The 20,069-nt window shown below is 34.7% G+C and overlaps 1 pseudogene across 1 annotated transcript in view; it reads right to left on the bottom strand.

Annotated features, from left to right (window-relative positions):
* Window positions 1–13,866, bottom strand: part of LOC308653172 (dnaJ homolog subfamily B member 6-like) — a 55,283-nt pseudogene extending 41,417 nt beyond the window's left edge. The window contains exon 1 of the transcript in view: window positions 13,082–13,866. The product of the transcript in view is annotated as a dnaJ homolog subfamily B member 6-like (transcript). The remainder of the gene's footprint in view (window positions 1–13,081) is intronic.
* Window positions 13,867–20,069: the final 6,203 nt, after the last annotated feature.

The raw sequence follows: 20,069 nt of genomic DNA, 5'->3' as shown, positions 1-20,069 counted from the left end.
AGAATGAACATGGAAAAAGAAAATCATGATTTACCACACTAAAATAATGACTGGCAATATTTTGAAAATAAACATTCAGCTTTTTTAAAAAATTTCTCTAAAATCGGCTCAAATTTATTTAGGATTATAAAGATGATTTCTGGCCTGCTGTGGTAGCACAAGCCTGTAATCCCAGTGGCTAGGGAGGCTGGGGCAGGAGGACCATGAGTCCAAAGCCAGCCTCAGCAATTTAGCGAGAACCTGTCTTAAAATAAAAATATAAAAAGATATAAAAAAGGCTAAGGAATAATGCCCAACTTTGTAAAATGAGAGTCATCACATTCTTTACCATTAAAAAGGCAGTAAAAATACTTTAAATTGAAATACCTTATTTTTGATACTTTAAAGAAAAAAAGAATATATCTTTATAATGTAAACATAATAAAAATGCTGTTATATGGGATGGCTTCCTGCTGAAAGATTCCTGCACAAAACTAAGTGTGTGAAGAGAGAGCCCAGAGAATGGGAGAAGATCTTTGACAACTACTTTTCTGACATATTTTCAGAATACATAACGAATTCAGAAAACATACCCCCCGCCCTCAAAAAAAAGAAAAACAATAAATGGGCAAATGAGCTGAATAGGAGATTTTTTTTCCAAAAGAAAAAATTCAAATGGCCTACAGATATATGGAAAAAAAATATCCAACATCGTTAGTAATCAGGGAAATGTAAATCAAGACTGCACCAAGATTTCATCTCATTCCAGTTAGAATAGTGATTATCAAGAAAAGTAATAACAATAAATGAAGGTGAGGATGGAGGAGGAAAGTACACTCATGGATTTTTGTTGAGACTGAAAATTAGTACAATCACTTTGAAAAACAGTATGGAGATTCCTCAAAAGCCTAGGAGTAGACTCACCATCTGATCCAGCTATTTCATTCTTGGTATTTATCCAAAAGTACTAATGTAAGCCTTTCTTATAGTGATGCATGCATACCAATGTTTGTAACAGCACAATTCACAAAGCCAAGTGATGGAACCAGCCTGTCAGCAAATGAATAAGAAAATGTATTATATAATATGGAGTTTTACTCAGCCATAAAGAAGAATGAAATTATGACATTTGCTGGTAAATGAATGAAACTGGAGAACACCAGGCTAAGTGAAAAAAGCCAGACTTCAAAAGTCAAGAGTCCAGTAGTTTTTCTCATATGCAGAAGCTAGAGAGAAATAATTAATTCATTTTTTAAAAGTTGGGCAGATACCATGAAAATAGAAAGGAGAATTAAGTAGAAGGAAAAGAACCAAGGGGGGAAAGGGAGGGAGAGGAAAAGGGGACAAACTGCAGAATGAAATGGGCCAAATTGTGCTATGTGCATGTATGAATATATCACATTGAATTCACTTTTATGTATAACTATAATGCACTAATTTAAAAAATCAGTTAATATAAAACAAGTTAACAGAAGAAAGACCTTTACTCTAGATCAGGGAGGTGAAAGAGAAGAGAGAAAGGGATAGTACCTGGGACTGAAATGGGTTAAATTATATATATTATGCATTTATAAATATGTCAAAATGAATCTCATTATTAGGAAAAAAATTATAATGCATTAATAAAAAAACTAAAGTTAAATAAAGAAATATATTTGATCACATGATTAGGGTAGCATGTGCAAATATTTATTCGAGAATTACTTATAAAAATGACAAATTTATAGAGTATTCAATTTTATATTATTAGGAAAAGGAATAACATGAACAAATCTCCAAACTTAAAAGAAAAAGTAAATGTTGCAAGATTATGCATTTCTACATAATCAAAAAGAGTTAACACAAAATTGTGTATGTGTATGTGTGTAAAATATTTAGAACAAGGTCTAGAAACATACTACTCACTAAACTACTAATTATAGTTACCTCTTAGAAATAAATTATAATTACCTCTTACAAATAAAGTGGTACAAAGAGAGGAACATAGAGTTTTTTCATTCTTAGAATGCTCAAAATTTTACAATTTTACTGTGTACATGTTGTACTTTTTTTTAGAAGAAAAACATGTTGTTTATTTTTCACATTAATTATTGTACATTTCCTCTTCAAAAATAGTTCTATGATGATGTTACTGAAATATTGTAAACAAAGAAAACAGAGGTAAAAAGTAAAAAAGCAAGGTCAAAGATTAGAATGAAGAATAAGGAAGTCAGCATGAGAGTTCAGAACTGTTCTACAGGCAGAGCAAGCTTAGGAACCCAAAGTGCAAGGAGAAGGCAACTCGCTCAGCCTCTTTTCCTGTCATTTCCAACCTTCCCCAATACCATGATGCTACTTGGAACTGAGCTCAGTAATCCAGAAAGGGACATTTTACGCTTGAGGAAAGTCATTAAAGTCTAAAAAATGTGGTGTCTACTTCCTCTGCATATCCTAGATTATCTACAATTGTCTGGATCAAATCTGGCTATTGGTGAGCAGAGAGAAGCTAAGATAATCAGAGCAAAAGAAAATTGGCCTTACAAAGAGCACTGAATTCCAGGGAAGGTGGAGGAGGTTTCTTATGACATTTAAATCTTCTTCAACAAAATCATATGATGTTAAAAATTCTGACATTCGCATGAAGGCTTTTCTACAGGATTGTCGAGGATTTCTACAACATGGTAGCTGGGTTACTCCAGAGTGAATTGTCACCGAGTCCTCTCCACAGGGAAGCTGACAAACAGTAGTTTACTTTTTCAGTGACAGAAATTGGTAGTCTCTTCAGAGGGAAATTGGCAGATTCAGGAGCAGGTCTTTCCTTCATTGTAACACCTTCAAGCGACTTCAATAGTATTCCAGTGCTCTGAGTTCTATAAGCCCTACTGACTTCTTTCTGTTGCGGGTACTCAGGATAAATCCAATTCATCTCACGGACCACTTTTCTTTTCCACCACCACCCTCTCACTTTGCTCAGCGCCTCCGGAATGCTTGTAGCCCCTGCCAGTCCTCAGCTCCAGACCTGGCCCTTGGAGGTTCGGCCCTATCCGGAGTGGAGCCAAGGCGCAGCTCTCTCTCCTCGAGAAGCCAGTGGAGCGCTCAAGAAATGCCCCTCTCTCCTCAGAAATCTCTACATGTTGTGCTTTATAATTACATATAAAATTAAAATCCATCACATAATATTAACATTCAAAACCATTTCTAATTGAGTGACTGTATTCTCCTACAACCAGAACGCTTTTTTTAAAAATGAATTAGAAAGATTAATAACTAAGAAAGGCCAAAGTACAATGTTCTTGAAATTGAATCTAATTTTTCTAGAAATTATGGAATTGAATTAAGTCTGCTGCTCTATTTGTTTTGGAAAATTTAACATGACAATTTCTTTAAAATAGCACCTAATCAGTAAAAACAGAGAATGCAAATGCATCTATCCACACAAGTAACAATCACAGTAAAATGTTTCTACCATCTACACTTCAATATGAATTGAACCCATTTCTCTAATTTTTCTTCAGATTTAATGAGATATAAATGATAAAATTTGTATATAATGAAGTTGTACAACTTGATGTTGATATGGATATATGTTGCAAAGTTAGTGTCACAAACTAACGTGTATCACCACACAGTTACCATTTTCTGTTTTTTTCTTCTTTTCTTTGCCTTCCCTAATCTTTTTCTTCTTTCTCTTTCCTTCTCTCCCTCTTTCCTTCCTCTCTTTCATTCTTTCTTCTTCTTTTATGGTGAAAACACTTAAGATCAACTCTCTTAGCAAATTTCAAGTATATGCTACAGTATGATCTACAGTCACCATGTTTATATTAGAACTTTAGAATTTATTCATCTTGCATAACTGAAGCTTTGTATCCTTTGAAAAAATATACCCATTTTCCCTTGTCCCCAGGCCCTGGCAACCATCATTCTACTCTCACAAAATCTGTGAATTTGATTTCTTGAGGTCTTACATTTATGTGAGATCCTGCAGTAAAATTTGACCTATTTGCCTGACTTATTTTACTAGGCATTAGTGTCTTGTAGGTTCACAAATGTTGGCACCAATGGCAAAATGTTCTTCTTTAAGACTGAATGATATTCCAATATAGATATATGGATGCACTTCTCCATTGATTGACGCTTAAGTAGATTGAAAATTCTTGTTGTGAATAACACTGCATTGAATAGGGGAGTGCAGATATCATTTTGAGATTCTGATTTCATTTCCTTTGGATATATTCTTAGAAACAGAATTGCTGAATCATGACAGTAAGTCTAGGTACATTGTAAGGTACACACTATGTAAGGAATCCATTTTCTCCACATACTCATCGGTATTTGTTATCTTTTGTCTATTTAGTCACAGCAATTCTGAGGGATATGAGGAGAAATCTTCTTGTGGTTTAGATTTGCCTGGTAATTAATGATGACAAGCATTGTTTCATATACCTGATGGCCATTTGTATGTGTTCTTTTTGAGAATTGTCTATTCAAGTATTTTTTCCTCATTCAGATTCATACATACTTACTTTTAAATTGTGGAGATGGACACCTCAACTACAGACACTAATAGCTTAACAAATTCAAAGAATGAGAAATCTTAGGGCTATAATATTTTTATAAGTAACATTTTCTTATTATCCAAAATTACCATTTTACTTCAAACAAGTTACTGCTCTAGGTATGCCACAATTTAATATATGCTACGAATTGTCATAAACTGTCTTAGTTTTTAAGAAACATATTTATTTTTCCTTTAATTTTTCTTTTGCAAAATTAATCCAGATTTGGGGGTATATAAGAAAGATCTCTTTCATAAATCTTTAATAAATGACTACATCTGATTTTATCTTATTTTAAGTAGTAAAGATGTCTGCCACTCTAGCTAGGTGGAGAGCCAAAGCAATGATCCGTGTAATTGAGGGAACAGTAGATTTAGTTTGATGACAGAGTCGAGGTTTTGTCACTGGAATTCATTAGGTTTACTAAGTCCTCTGAATGTCTCTTATATTCTGGGTGATTGATTAAAGGGTTATAGGAGTAAGCACAAAGCCCCTATGATCCATCTCAAGGACATAGCGTTTGAATGTGAGACACCATGAAAATGAATGTACACAGGATGAAAACCATTTGTCATCATTACGAGTTTTTGCACATATCTAGGATATTGTTGGATTATGATTTCTCTTCCAAACTCATCTATTACCACCTTGAAAGCAGAGAAGTTGCCTGTATTTGCACCCTGTTGTCTCTTGAATATTTGATAGAGGCTTGTCTTCAATAATTACTTGTTGAATTAATGAAATAAAGATACTAAAATTGTGTGATTACTTTATGATCATTAAAGCAGAAAAAAATAATTCCTGCCAAACCCCAAGATACTATGTAACTCCTTCAGTTTCTTAGAATTTAACACTTATTATATATCATTGTATTTATTGTTTGGTTTCTCTGGTTATGGTTATGATTACCAGGGATAATTAGGTAAAGACAAATATTACGAACCCAGCGACTGCCTTTCTGTTCTCTCCTGTAACCCAGCGAAAGCATTCTGATATGAAAGAAAACTATAAATGAATAATAGATGAGGAATTGAAGAAATGTCATCTACAAAAGGGAACAAATAAGTTTGGCCAATGTAATCATTCCTTTTGTAGCTTATTTGCTTATTTGTAGCTTATTTGCTTACAAACCAAAAATAATGACTAGACAAAATTGAAAGAGATAATTATTCTAATATTGATTGGTTGGTTGATTGACTGACTCAAGCATCACTCAGCATAGGCCCTGAAAGTAAAATAGCAAACACTTTGGATGTGGCTGCTCATCTTCTTGAAGTGTTCTATTAAATATTCAAGTTTAAGAATCAGTTCTTTAGAAGTTGAGATCACTGAATAAACCACACTGTTCTAGCAACCAAAAAATCAAAAAGCTTAATAATTTAACAGTTTTCTCTCTGGAGCAACAAAACATTTTGACTATAGTGTTTACTTAAACCAACTTGCTACTACAGGATAATATGATCAGAATCAGAATTAATGATATTTAGTTGCACTTCTATTTATGCAACATATAAAACTACAAAGGATTCATGATGATTAAAATAGTTCGTGGTTGGCTTTTGTTGTCATTGCGTTCCTGAGTGCTAATACACATAGATGCCTAGTTTAGGAAACTGAGCCATCCTATAGGCTAAAATAAAGCTGTCCTAAGCTATATCTCAAATATGTTTTTTTTTTAATAATTCTATTTAGGCATCCACACATATAGCAAATATTTCAACAAGTGCAAAGTCATTTAAGCAGAAGTTCATAAATATTTGAAAGTAGGATTTTAAAAAGATTTTTGAACTTTAAAATACAAACCAAAGTATAGAAATAAACACTTGGGAATCAGTCATTTGTGAAAGAAGTCTAGAAGTAAGAAAAACATCACATTAATTACAGTATTTTAGTGCAATGGCAAAAACAAAAATGTCATTTGAGAATTGCCCTTCACAATGTAAGATAATGTTGAAGAGAACTTTCCTTTGGCCAAAATTGGTTGCTTACATAAAGGTATCAAGTATCACATTTCTAGAGAGAAATGAATGCAATTGGAGGCCCACTGGCCCCTCTGCCCACAATGTACCTGTGCTTCCTTGAGTCCTAGTCCACATTACAGAAGACTAAGAAGTAAGGAAGAGAGGAATAGATAATCAGTCCTCAGAGTTGTGAGACTTGGACCTGGAAGAGGGAACCCTATGGCTGTTTGCTTTCTTCCCTCCTCAAGAGAGAATTGGTACCCCCTTACTGAAAGAAGGGTTTAGGGGTTTAGGCACTAGAATGGATTCCTTTTTAGCATCTATACACTTTCTTATGCCTAGAATTGTTAAGCAGCTCTCTATGCATATTGGAAAAGAGGAAAACAAGTCAGAGATGGCAGAGTGGAGGGAATCAGCGGAGAAGCCTACATTCCTACATTCAATGTGACAGGGCATAGGTTTCTTGTGTTTTGCACAGCCACCTCAGCAGGTAGGCATGCATAAACCAGTGGTCTATGCATAAACCAGGGATGGGAGCTGTATATTACAGCAACAAACATTTCCCATGAAAAATAAAAACAGAGAAAAGAGGTATGATAATCTGTGCAGTTTCAGCTGCTTTCACTATGATGTCCATTGGATGTAGTAATTCTAACAAAACAACTAACACATTAAATTTGCCCAGGGGAAGGGATGACTCTTTTATTACTGCTTAATGGCCTATGAAAGAGCATATAATTACTTAAGACTTCTAAAAACTTAGAGTCTGGCAAAACATATGAGAAATTTCCTGGTTTTAAAAATAACACACTGTTGTTCCCTTTAATTCTCTAGCACACTAGGGGACTCCATCCCATGGTGGTCTCAGGACAGTGTTCCAAAAAAGCAAGAGGAATGCTGCAAAGCTACTTCAGGTGGTTAAGGAGGTGCTGTAACATCACTTCATCTCATTTTGTTGAACAATTACAGCCCGAATGGAAGAATGGGGACATAGATTCTATTTCTAACAAGAACAGCAAAACAGCAAAATCTCTTAACAGAAATTGCATACTGGGTTGGGAGGAATTTGTGGTCATATTTTGGAACCTACCATACAAGACAAAATTTTGTTAAAATAAACTAATTGGCATACTCTTATTTTTATTTTATTATTTTTTATCTTTCCCTAATTTTTATTGGTACATTACAGTTATACATAATGATAATAGTTATACATTATTTGTACATGCACACAATATAACAGTTTGGCCAATATTACTCCCTAGAACTTACCCCTCATTCCACTCCTCTCACACCTTAATCCCTTTTTTCTACTAATCTCCCTTTGATCTTCATGAGATCCCTACCCCCCCACACACACACCTTTCTTTTCCTTTTTCCTCTTTAGCTTCTGCATATGAGAGAAAACATACAGCCCTTGACTTTCTGAGTTTGACTTTCACTTAACATAATGGTCTCTAGTTTCATTCATTTTCTTGAAAATGACATAATTTCATCTTTTTCTGACTTAATAAAACTCCATTGTTTATATATACCACATTTTCTTTAGCCATCCAACCATTGATGAACACCTAGGCTGGTCCCACAGTTTGACTGTTGTGAATTGTGCTGCTATAAACTTAAGTATTCATGCATTACTATAGTATGCTAACTTTAATTTTTCCAGATAAATGCCAAGAAGTGGTACAGCTGGGTCATATGGTGGTCCCATGCCTAGTACTTGAGGAACCTCTGTACTGATTTCCATAGTGGTTGTACTAATTCCCAAAAACAGTGTAAAAGTGTTCTTTTCTCCCCATATCCTTTCCAGCATTTATTATTCTTTGTATTATTGATGTCTGCCATTCAACTGGTGTGAAATGAGATCTCAGTGTAGTTTTGATTTTCATTTTCCTAATTGCTAATGATGTTGAATATTTTTTCATACATTTGTTGATCATTTGTATTTATTCTTTTGAGAAGTATCTGTTTAATTCATTTGCCCATTTATTAATTGGGTTATTTAACATTTTTGTATAAAGTTTTTTGAACTCTTTGTATATTCTAGACATTAATCCTTGTCAGAAAAGTAGCTAGAAAGATTTTTTTCCCATTCTGTAGGTATTCTCTTCACATTCCTAATTGTTTCATTTTCTGTGCAGAAGCTTTGTAATATGATGCCATCTGTTTATTAACTCCTGGCATTATTTCCTGAGCTTTGGGGGTCCTATTGAGGAAGTCCTTGGCTGTGCCTATATGCTAGAGTGTTGACCCTATGTTTTCTTCTAGGAGTTGCACAGTCTTTGGTCTAATTCCTAAGTCTTTGATCCATTTTGAATTGTTTTTTTTAAGAGTGAGAGGTAAGGATGTAGTTTCATTTTTCTACATAGGGATAGCCAGTTTTCTAGCACCATTTATTAAAATGGCTGTCTTTTCTTCATTGTATGTTTTTGGCATCTTTGTCAAGGACCAGATAACTAGAGATGTGTGGATTTGTCTCTGTGTCTTTATTCTGAATCATTGATATGTGTCTGTTTTATAACAGTACCATGCAGTTTTTGTTACTATACCTCTGTATCATAATTTGAATTCAGGCATTGTGATTCTTTCATCATTGCTTTATTGGCCTAGAAGTAATTTGGCTACTCTGAATTTTTTATTCTTCCAAATAAATTTTAGGACTGTTTTTTCCTAACTCTGTGAAGAATGTCATTGGTATTTTGATGGGGATTGCATTGAATCTGTACATTGAATTTGGGAGTGTGGAACAGGCATACTTTAAATCAATACTCTGAAAGAGGAACAATGTACAATACAGATATTGATTTCTAAATGCTTCTCAATAAAGGTTTACTGAAATTTCTCGACCCAATATAACCAAAGAAAACATGTATCTCTCTTATTAATTGCAAAATAGGGATGATGATGATAAAATAGGAACTATTTAAATGGTTTTTTAATCTTTTTTCAGTGCCTACTGTAAAGTTAGCTCTTATTAAACCATAGCTACTAGCATCTTTTGGATATGGGAGATGCTTCAGTATATCTCTAGAGTTCACAGGGACTTATTCTCATGGAATATATGCTTATCTATTGGCAGAAGTACTCACATATGAGTCATATTATGTTGTATTTTGGGCAAACTACAGTGAGAAAGTGAAATCCATGCCCACCTGAACTTTGGGAAAATATTTTTCATTATTTCATATGAAAGAATGTCAAAGGCAGAATTCACAACACTGGCAATTTCTCACTTTCTGACCCTCTTTTTTCGTTTTAAATAGATCAAAATCAAGAGCACGAATCTGAGATAAATATGTTGTTTAATTGTAACAGAATCCTATAGAAGTAGAATTTAAACCTTACAAAACAGACTTAAAAAAAACTAAGTGAAAATATACAACCTGATATAACAGTCCACAATAACTTTGAATTTGTCTTGGAGAACATATGCCCACTAAAATTCTGAATTGATTGGGAAGATTTCAAAAAGTTGAGATTAGGAGTAGATAATCCATTGTTTAGAATTGTCAAAAGTTTTTAAGAGCATTATAACTAAAACATTCACAGTTTTAGAAAGATTTAGTATTATCCTAGCTAATATACCTTCAGAGTACACTAGTAGCATTTACTGTGCATATTTATTACAAACAAAATAAGAGTGCCATGTTTCTCTGTGATCAAATAATAGAAAAAGTAATTTATCCATGTCATCAACACTTTGCCTACTAAATTGAGTAATAAATATATAAATAAAATAATCTCTCACAATGTTCAAACTAGTTTCTAAAATTATATCTGGCTTTGACTTCTTCATTGAACAAACTTTATTGAGAATCTACTTTGTGAGACTTAGAGGAACGCTTAATATCCTTCAATTCTGTCTCTGCTTGAATTTTTTTAGATAGAATACTACTACTGTTACAATTAGAGGTGTTTAGTGAAAAAAAGACCAATAGTCAAAAGCGATTTTGTAAAATCTCACCATCTCCAGATGTGATGGTACATTCCTATAATCCCAGTAACTCAGGAGACTAAAGCAGGAGGATCCCAAGTTCAAGCCCAGCCTCAGCAACTTAGCAGGGCCCTAAGCAATTTACCAAGACACTGTCTCAAAATAAAAAAATAGAAAGAGGCTGGGGGATATGGCTCAGTGGTTAAGCACCCTTGGGTTCAATCCCCAATACCAAATAAATAAATAATAAATAAATAAAATCCTACCATCTAAGGAACCTTTAGACAAATAACTTATTTGTTATCTAACTAGATTTTTTTAAAAAAAAATTTCCACAAAAATGGAATTTATTTGTTCAAATTAGGTTCATACTGAAAATTTGTTAGGATCTGTAAACAAGTCTGGATGGCGCCTGGCATTTTGCCAGAGGGAGTGGTTTGTGAAGTAATGCCAGCGAGCCATTAAGTATGGAGATTCCTTATTTGTTGACTGCTGTATCTAGTTTATGTTAATTAAGATAAGCTGTGTGGAATGTATATATACCCCTCCTGTCCTACAATAAAGGGCTCTCCCACTCCTGCTGTATCAATGTACTCCTGCTGTATCAATGTCACCCCCCCCCCCCCCCGGTTATTTTGCTGCATCCGGGCTGCGGCAAAAATTTTATCTCAATTTTTTTTTTTAGCTATAAGAAATATTCTTAAATTTAGATTTTAAAATTCCTCTGGGTACTAATATAGTTCACTCGTATAGTCTCTAAAATAATACTACATGAAGTGCAGAATGAATGCTTTTTGATGATGCACTGACATTTTTTTTTATTGTTGGTTGTTCGAAACATTACATAGTTCTTTATATATCATATTTCACACTTTGATTCAAGTGGGTTATGAACTCCCATTTTTACCCCGTATACAGATTGCAGAATCACATCAGTTACACTTCCATTGATTTACATATTGCCATACTAGTGTCTGTTGTATTCTGCTGCCTTTCCTATCCTCTACTATCCCCCCTCCTCTCCCCTCCCCTCCCCTCTTCTCTCTCTACCCCCTCTACTGTAATTCATTTCTCCCCCTTGTATTATTTTTCCCTTTCCCCTCACTTCCTCTTGTATGTAATTTTGTATAACCCTGAGGGTCTCCTTCCATTTCCATGCAATTTCCCTTCTCTCTCGCTTTCCCTTCCACCTCTCATCCCTGTTTAATGTTAATCTTCTTCTCATGCTCTTCATCCCTACTCTGTTCTTAGTTACTCTCCTTATATCAAAGAAGACATTTGGCATTTGTTTTTTAGGGACTGGCTGGCTTCACTTAGCATAATCTGCTCTAATGCCATCCATTTCCCTCCAAATTCTATGATTTTGTCATTTTTTAATGCAGAGTAATACTCCATTGTGTATAAATGTCACATTTTTTTTTTATCCATTCGTCTATTGAAGGGCATCTAGGTTGCTTCCACAGTCTTGCTATTGTGAATTGTGCTGCTATGAACATGGATGTAGCAGTGTCCCTGTAGCATGCTCTTTTTAGGTCTTTAGGGAATAGACCCAGAAGGGGAATAGCTGGGTCAAATGGTGGTTCCATTCCCAGCTTTCCAAGAAATCTCCATACTGCTTTCCAAATTGGTTGCACCAATTTGCAGTCCCACCAACAATGAACAAATGTACCCTTTTCCCCACATCCTTGCCAGCACTTGTTGTTGTTTGACTTCCTAATGGCTGCCAATCTTACTGGAGTGAGATGGTATCTTAGGGTGGTTTTGATTTGCATTTCTCTGACTGCTAGCGATGTTGAGCATTTTTTCATGTACTTGTTGATTGATTGAGGACATGCACTGACATTTCTAAGCAATGCCTCTGCCTCAAATCAATCCACTCAAACAATCAAACGATTTGACATTCAAAGCTTTAGGAAACACTACATGAATATTACTCTCATTATACATAAAGATTCAATCATAGAACTGCCATAGGAAATTGAGATTCTTACGTTTTAAAGTTAATATACCAGAGTCATTTATTTATTTTACTTGTAGAATAACTTTTAAAAATTTTTATTAGTGCAGTATAGTTGTACATAACATTGGGATTCATTTTGACATATTTCTATAAGCATGGAATATAATTTGCTCCAATTCAGTCCCCAGTATTTCCCCTTTTCCCTCCCCCATTCCCTTTTCTCTGTTCTAGCAAACTTTCTTCTATTTATTTATAGTTTTTCCCTTTAATCAGGGCATTATAGATATGCTTAAAGGTAAATTCACTCTGGTATATTTGTATACATACATAGGATAATTTGGTCAGTTTCATTCCACCATTTATCCCTTTTCCCATCCCTCTCCCGGAAATTCTTTTCTTCATTCCACTGATCTCCCTTCTATTTTCATGGGATTTTCACACACACTTTTTCCCTTTATTTTGGCCTACCTTCTGCATATGAGAGAAGACATTTGGCCCTTGACTTCTTGAGTCTGGTCTATTTCTTCCTTTTTTTAAATTTATTTTTTCAGTTTTCGGTGGACACAACATCTTTATTTTATTTTTATGTGGTGCTGAGGATTGAACCCAGCGCCCCGCACAGCATGCATTACCGCTTGAGCCACATACCCAGCCCTGGTCTATTTCACTTAGCATGTTTTTCTCCAGTTCCATCCATTCAACAGCAAATAACATGATTTCATTGTTTTTTGTGGCTGAGTAAAACTGGCCGTCTTCTTCAACTTCTTTTCTTTCTTGACCATTCTCCCTAATTCTTTTTTCATTGATTTTTCTCCCATTTACTATTTTGGTAGAAGTTGATATAGATTTGAAGTTACCTATTCCACTGCCACCAAATGACGTAAAAGAGAATGAAGTAAGGCCACCGTAACCTAGTGACCCAAATGAAGTAAATCCTGTATCAAATGAAGAAAATCCACCTCCAAATGATGGAAATCCACTGAAAGTGGAAAAAAACGAGCCTGCACCTCAGTTTCTGCTTCTTTGGGGACCCCTTCAGTTCCCAAAAAGTCTTCAAATGGGTCTTCAAAGAAGTTGAAGGAAAATGGGTCCCTTCCACCAAAAAATTCCCTGAAGACATCATCTGGGTTTCGGAATGTGAAGCCAAATCAAATGGACTGTCAAAATGACTTCCACCTCCACCTCCACCATTTAAGCCTTCTTTACCATACTTGTCATAGATGTCCCATTTTTTTAGCATCTTATAACACCATATGCCTCAGCTTCTTGTTTGAATTTTCTCTCTGTTGCTTCTTTATTCTCAGGATTTTTATCTGGATGTCACTTTAGTGCAAGTTTCCAATATGCCTTTTTGATATCCTCCGGTGAGGCATGTCTCTGCATGCCTATAACTGCATGGTAACCCACCATGTTTTAACAGATTGTTGGAACAAGTCCGAGGACTGGGCGGACGGGATGGGGCGGGCGAACAGGTGTTTGCGGTGCAGCACTGCTGTGCTGGTGGTGACTTATGTTGAAATTTTTATACCTATGTATGTTGATACTTGCCTGTTGGTTTTTATTTTTGCTTTTATTGATATTGTACACTAATCATACCACAATGCACTAAATATTTAAGTATTTCATTATTCATTCCTACTGTCAATCATGAAATGAAAACTAAAAGTTAAGTATGTGTATGTAGTTAAGAAGTAGAAGTATTTTCAGTGCACGTATAGAGCAACATTTCAAGATCACCATACTAAAATGTCTTCTAGATTTCCTTTCATGTGAACAATGAAAAAACACCAGAAAGTGAATTAAAATACCTCTTTTTCTACAGAAGCTAAAGTTTAATTTCAATGTGATAAAATAATCAAAACATGCTCTTTATCTTGAAGTATATATTCTTATACAATTGCAGCTACTTGGGAGACTGAAACAGAAAGATTGCAAGTTGGAGACCAGTTGGGGCAAATTAGAGAGACTCTGTGTCAAAATCAATTCAAGAGGGCTGAGAATGTAGTTAAGTGGTAAAACACTTGTCTAGCATGGGCAAGATCCTTGGTTCAGTTATGCCATATCAATTTAAAAAGAGAGAGAAATGTAAGCTATTCTTCGTTTAAAACTACTGTTTCTATTTAAATAAACTTGCACATTTGTGAATGCTGAAGTTATCTTGATATTACTAATTTTATTTAATGAGTGATGGTGAGAAATGAGTTCCTATGAAACACAGAGAAACTTTAATTGGTAAGTAATAAAATGTCTTGAAACTGACACTTTAAAACAGATAAGTCCCTAATGATCCAGTCTATGCTTTTTTAATTGACTGGACCTTTGCCTTCCCCCCAAAGTTAAAAGTTATAACAAAATTAAATTCTATATTGTATGCATATCAATGTGAGGGATGCAGGTTTCATGGAACTTAAAACTTACACAATTTGGAAGAGTACTCTTTAATAAAATTATGTAAATTCACTACTTCAAAATCAATAGAGTTACCATAGAGAAGGACTATTCCAATGATAGGCCTTGCAGCTGAAGTTTCAACAAGTTCATGATGAATATAACTTTACGTAGTATAGTCAGACATCAGGAAACAAGTCTTCTGGAAGACTATTATAATAGAAGCCAGACAAGATTAATTGCCAGATCTGGGATTAATCTGTCTGAATTTCAATAGCCTCGGTAAAAACATAGGCAATTGAACAATGCATAAAATTATCTCTAAGATTCCTTCCAATTGAAAATTTTCTATTTTTTAACTGGAAAAGTCATTATCTCTGAAATGAGGAGAAATTTATGTTACTATGGAAAAGCAAATGAAACGTGTGTGGTTTTATTTGGGTCCCCTAATTTACATGAATATTTCGATGTCCATAATTGTTTTCAGACAGCAATATAGCTTTTGACTATTTTCTGTGGTCTCAAATTGCTAAGATCTATTTAGGGAACTAACTCCAAATCATGAGTGGGGGTTGGAAATCTTATAGAAGAGAAAAGAAAATAGGAAGAACAAAATGCCGTCCTTGTCATCTGCCTTCTCTCCTGTAATTTGAGAATTGAAATCTTAATCTACTCCCTGAACCTGATTAATACTGTATCTTTGAAAGTTGAAATGATATGTAAGTTATCTAGGTAAACAGGGTTTTATTTATTTCAGTCAATGTAGAAGTTAATGTAGAAGTTGTGTGAATGTCACTGTTATGCTATGAAAATCTTTTCAGAACGATTTTTTCACTCTCAGTAAAAATATAGAGCTTCCTTGCTTTTATCAATCTGTTTACATATGTAAATATGGAGAGAAAAATTATTCAGGAATGGGCCAAAATCTTTATCTCTGGTGCCAATCTGTAATAATTTTAAATAACTATTTTTAAAACAATAAGATAGAGCAAATTATATCATTATATTGTGTGCATGTGTGAATATATAACAATGAATCCCACTATTATGTATAATTATAGCACACCAATAAAAATGAATAAATATCTTATGCTAATCTTCATAGGTTTAACCTGTTTAATAGAATCAGAAAATATTTCTTATTTCTTATTGTGCTCTTAAAACTGATACAAGTAGCTTGTATGAGTAACCATATTATCTATATATTGATTGAAATAATTTCAAATTTACAGAGCATTATCACTGTCCAAAATATATGTTGTCAGCAAAATAAGCCTCTGTATTCTTCTAGACTTAAAATAACAAACACCAAAATGGTCATAGTAACATTAAACAGGGCTTATATCTGAAAAAAAGGCTATTCACAATTGTACTACCTATTTAAATCCTAATGATCAACATCTGTGTTTCAGTTTGTCAAAAAAAAACATTTATTCCATATATATCTGCCTTTTTATATCCATAATTTTATATATTACACATAAATGTAAACTTTACAAAGTAAATTGAAATTTTAAAAACTGACAAAATATCTTTAAACTGCAGGAGCTCTCCATTTTGTAAATAAGAGAGGAGTTAACATACAGGATTAACAATAACAAAACACATTAAACACTATCTCGTATTGTTTCATAATGCAAGTGTAAAAATAAAAAAAAAACTAGTATTACAGGAGGAAAACTCAAGCATCATACTGAAATAGTCTTCCAATTTCAGGATAATGCATTTTTGTGAGATAGATTGGACTATTGCACATAGATTAAGTTTGACAGGATACCATTCTGTTGCTATATTTTTACTTTTAATTCAGTATGCTTTTTGATAAATGTGGAGCAGAAAAATATATTTTTTGGCTTTTTTCTGATAGAGAAAACCAATTGAATCATATTTCAAAACTCTGCCCTGACTCCGCATCTAGCTTACATTATTTTATAGATAGCTTGAGGGTATTTTAGCCTTGACATTTTACTTGTCCTGAAAATAGTGATGATACATGGACCAGCACTACATAGAGCTCCCATTTTTCTTTCAGAAAGTGCAGCATGATTAGCCTTTTTATCCGCCCAAGACTACTGCCTAGGGAGGTTCATAAGTCAAGGCCAATGCAGTTTTGATGAAGCAGCATCTCAAGATATTATGGTTTGAATTCTGGGCAGCAGTTGGAGGTGGATTACTTACTGGTGGTGTTTATTCAGATTTGTCCCCTCTCAGATAGGGATTGAGAAGGATCTTTGAACTGGGCTCTACATACTGTTTATGCCTTTTGGAGACAGAAAGAATCCAAAGAAGATAGATGTGCATACTGGAAGGCAGGGACAATGAAGGGAGCTGGGAGAGATGCAATGCCTCATTTCCACCTGGGCATCGTGGAAGCTCCAGGGCACATATACTACTCTGTCAAGTAAAAAATATGATCTTGTCCTCTGATGAAAAATGAGAAATGTTTTTAGAGTAAAACTTCAAGATGTGCAGAAGTCCAAAAGGACAGAGTCAACAAAATAGGTCTGAGAAGAAACAGAATGAGTGTTGGTTAAGACCAATTTTCCTGTGAACAATAGCTAAAGTACTTGGTAGAGCAGTCTAAGGATAACTGACTATTGGTGTTTACATTCTCATATTCCTATTGATTTATAACCTTCCCTGGGCCATCTTGAGTATTAAGTCTACCTGCATCTTTAAATCTTTGCCTAGAGAAACAGCTCACTCTGGCCATTGACATCATGGTGCACTCACCTTTGTAGCTCAGTCTCCCATACAAATAGGATAATGGAAGAGACTGCTACGCTTTAACAAACTACTCAAAGGTGGACTCTCCCCTTGAGCTTCTTCACATTGAAAAATAGAATCATGGCAATTCGTCTGACAGGAATAGAATTCTTGGAACCTGAAGGCACCAAAATAACCACAAATCAGTATGAAGTGGGCATAGAGTCCCCACTGGACTCAAAGAGTAAAACATTAAAAGTCTCATTAGGTTATTGATGGATTAATTTAACTTAACCTTTTTTCATTTGCATCATATCTGAGAAAAATTTAGTAATACACACCTTATTTTTAATTATTATACATCAGATCAAATGGAGAGCTGGCACTGAAGCATTCACCCATAATTTACCCAGCTACTAAGGAAACTGATGCAAGAATATCAAAACCAAGTTCAAGAAGAAGACCCCATCTAAAAAAAAAATCAGATCAAATGGCTCAATGGAGCTAAGATTGGCCTTTATAAAATGAGAGAGTAACAGTATAAAGAGGCAGTTGACATGCTAAGGGACAGCTTGAATATCTTCATTTTCTATCATCTCCTTTCTGTCCACACTGCCCACCACACCCCCATGCCCCCCTCCAAAATAAAAAAAAAACACCCAAAGTAAATTTACCATCTAGATTAAAGCATTGCTTTGCCATAAAATGTCCAAAACCACATATTCTAGCTCTCCTATTTCTAACATATTGCTACAAAAAGCCTCCCCAAGAAAAATGGAGATATCTGGAGACCTGGAGAAAGAGATTGGACCCTACTTACCTTGGTAATTACTACATGCAATCCTCCAGACTTTTTTTTTAAAGGACATTTATGGACTAGGATATCCATGAGACGTTCACTATAAAAACCCCAGGATTCTTTGTACTATCACAGAATTAACTTTGAGCTTTCCAAGGGCTGAACCAGCTTTCATATTAACCATGCTTATATATACAGACGCAATACTTTATGAAAGGATTCAAAATGTTTGCTCAGAATAAACAATAATATTTACTCAGTAGGCAACATGTATTAGTTGAAGTTACACAACAACTATCCCACCCTACCCTTCTTCATACATCGTTTGCATCTTCCCAGCCATGGCCAGCTGCAAGCAGCTTATTCTCAGCACCATGGAATATGGACTCTGGTGTGGAGTGACTTGACAGATGTGGCAAAATACAGAGCAGGAACAAGAGTTCCTCTACTCAGCTAGGGTGTGCCGTATATTTAATGGAAGAAATAGCCCACAACAGTAAGACATCAAACATTAGATGTGATTCTCATGACAATTTAGATGAAGACAGGCTGTGCCTCATATTAATTATCATATTATTTTCTTTTCTCTTTATCCTGTTAATTGAAAGATTATTATTTGAGCATATAATTCTATTTACAGCAGTTTTGAGAAGGACTGTAGCACAGACAATTCATGTGGTGTTCATACAGGAAGGGATTTCAAAATTGTCAGTGGGTATATCACATTTCAGGGGGGAAAAAAAAGCAAATTGCTCCTTCAAAGAAGAAGCCTGACATTATTGAGGATGTTGTTCCCATGGCATCATTGACTGTCCCATGATAGCAGCTTAAAATTTCCATAGAAACTGAAGCTGACAACGTCTACTAAAAGTGAGGCCCCCTCAGCATTATCAGTTAAAATAAAAAGGAAGCAGAAAATGTCCTATCTCAGTCTCTTCCCACCGCCTGTCATCTTGCAATGATTACATTTCCTTGTCATAAACTATTTTATTTCACATTGACTTTCAGCCAAAGGATTGGCTTCCTAAATCTTCAGAGATACAATAGTAATACAGATAATTCATCTATAAAATTAAAGCATATAGTACTGAACTTTATTTGTTAAGGTAAATACATTGTAAGTCTTATGGCAGAAAAGTTTCAAAAATGTTTAGTTTCTTTTCCTCTTTCCTCTTTTTCATTTCTTCTTTTCTCTTCCCTCCTTGTATCTTTTCTTCATTCCACTTATTTTCTCCCTCCCTTCTCTTCTACCTCTTCCTTCCTTCCATCTCTCTCCCTTTCTCTCTTTCTTGTTTCCTTCCGTTTTTCACATCCTTCTTTCCCTTCTTCCTCCCTTAGACATCTCAATTTTCCTTTCCATATTGAAAGAGCATCCAGGATTGTATCCTCCAGTAACTAAGAAACTAAGTGTCCTTTATCTTCCTCTCTTGTTTCCTGACTTTGTCTGATTTATAACTATTCACCAACTAACCTCAATCCCTTCTAGGGTAACTGAGAACCCACTGTGTTACACCTTTAAAGATACAGCACTTTAATGTTGTCCCATTGATCAGAGAATTTTAAAAAAAATTGGCTCTCAGAATCTTTCCGGCAGACTATTCAACAGGAAAGGTAAGATTTTCCCCTTCCTCTTTATATTGTAACAAGCTGTTGGTTTGGCCTTTCCTCCAAGGACGAAGGACCGGAGAGGAAAATCTTGAAGCAGAACTGGATACAGGCTTGATCACAACTTGATAACAAATTTTTTAATTTAAAAAAAAATCCTGACTACAATGTAACTTTACTACTTTGCATCCTCAGAAACAGG

This window comes from Spermophilus citellus (genome assembly GCF_964194105.1).
Source record: "Spermophilus citellus genome assembly, chromosome: 1".
Classification (NCBI taxonomy): domain Eukaryota; kingdom Metazoa; phylum Chordata; class Mammalia; order Rodentia; family Sciuridae; genus Spermophilus; species Spermophilus citellus.
Note: the sequence above shows the minus strand (reverse complement) of the source record. Positions and strands in the feature narration are given on the sequence as shown.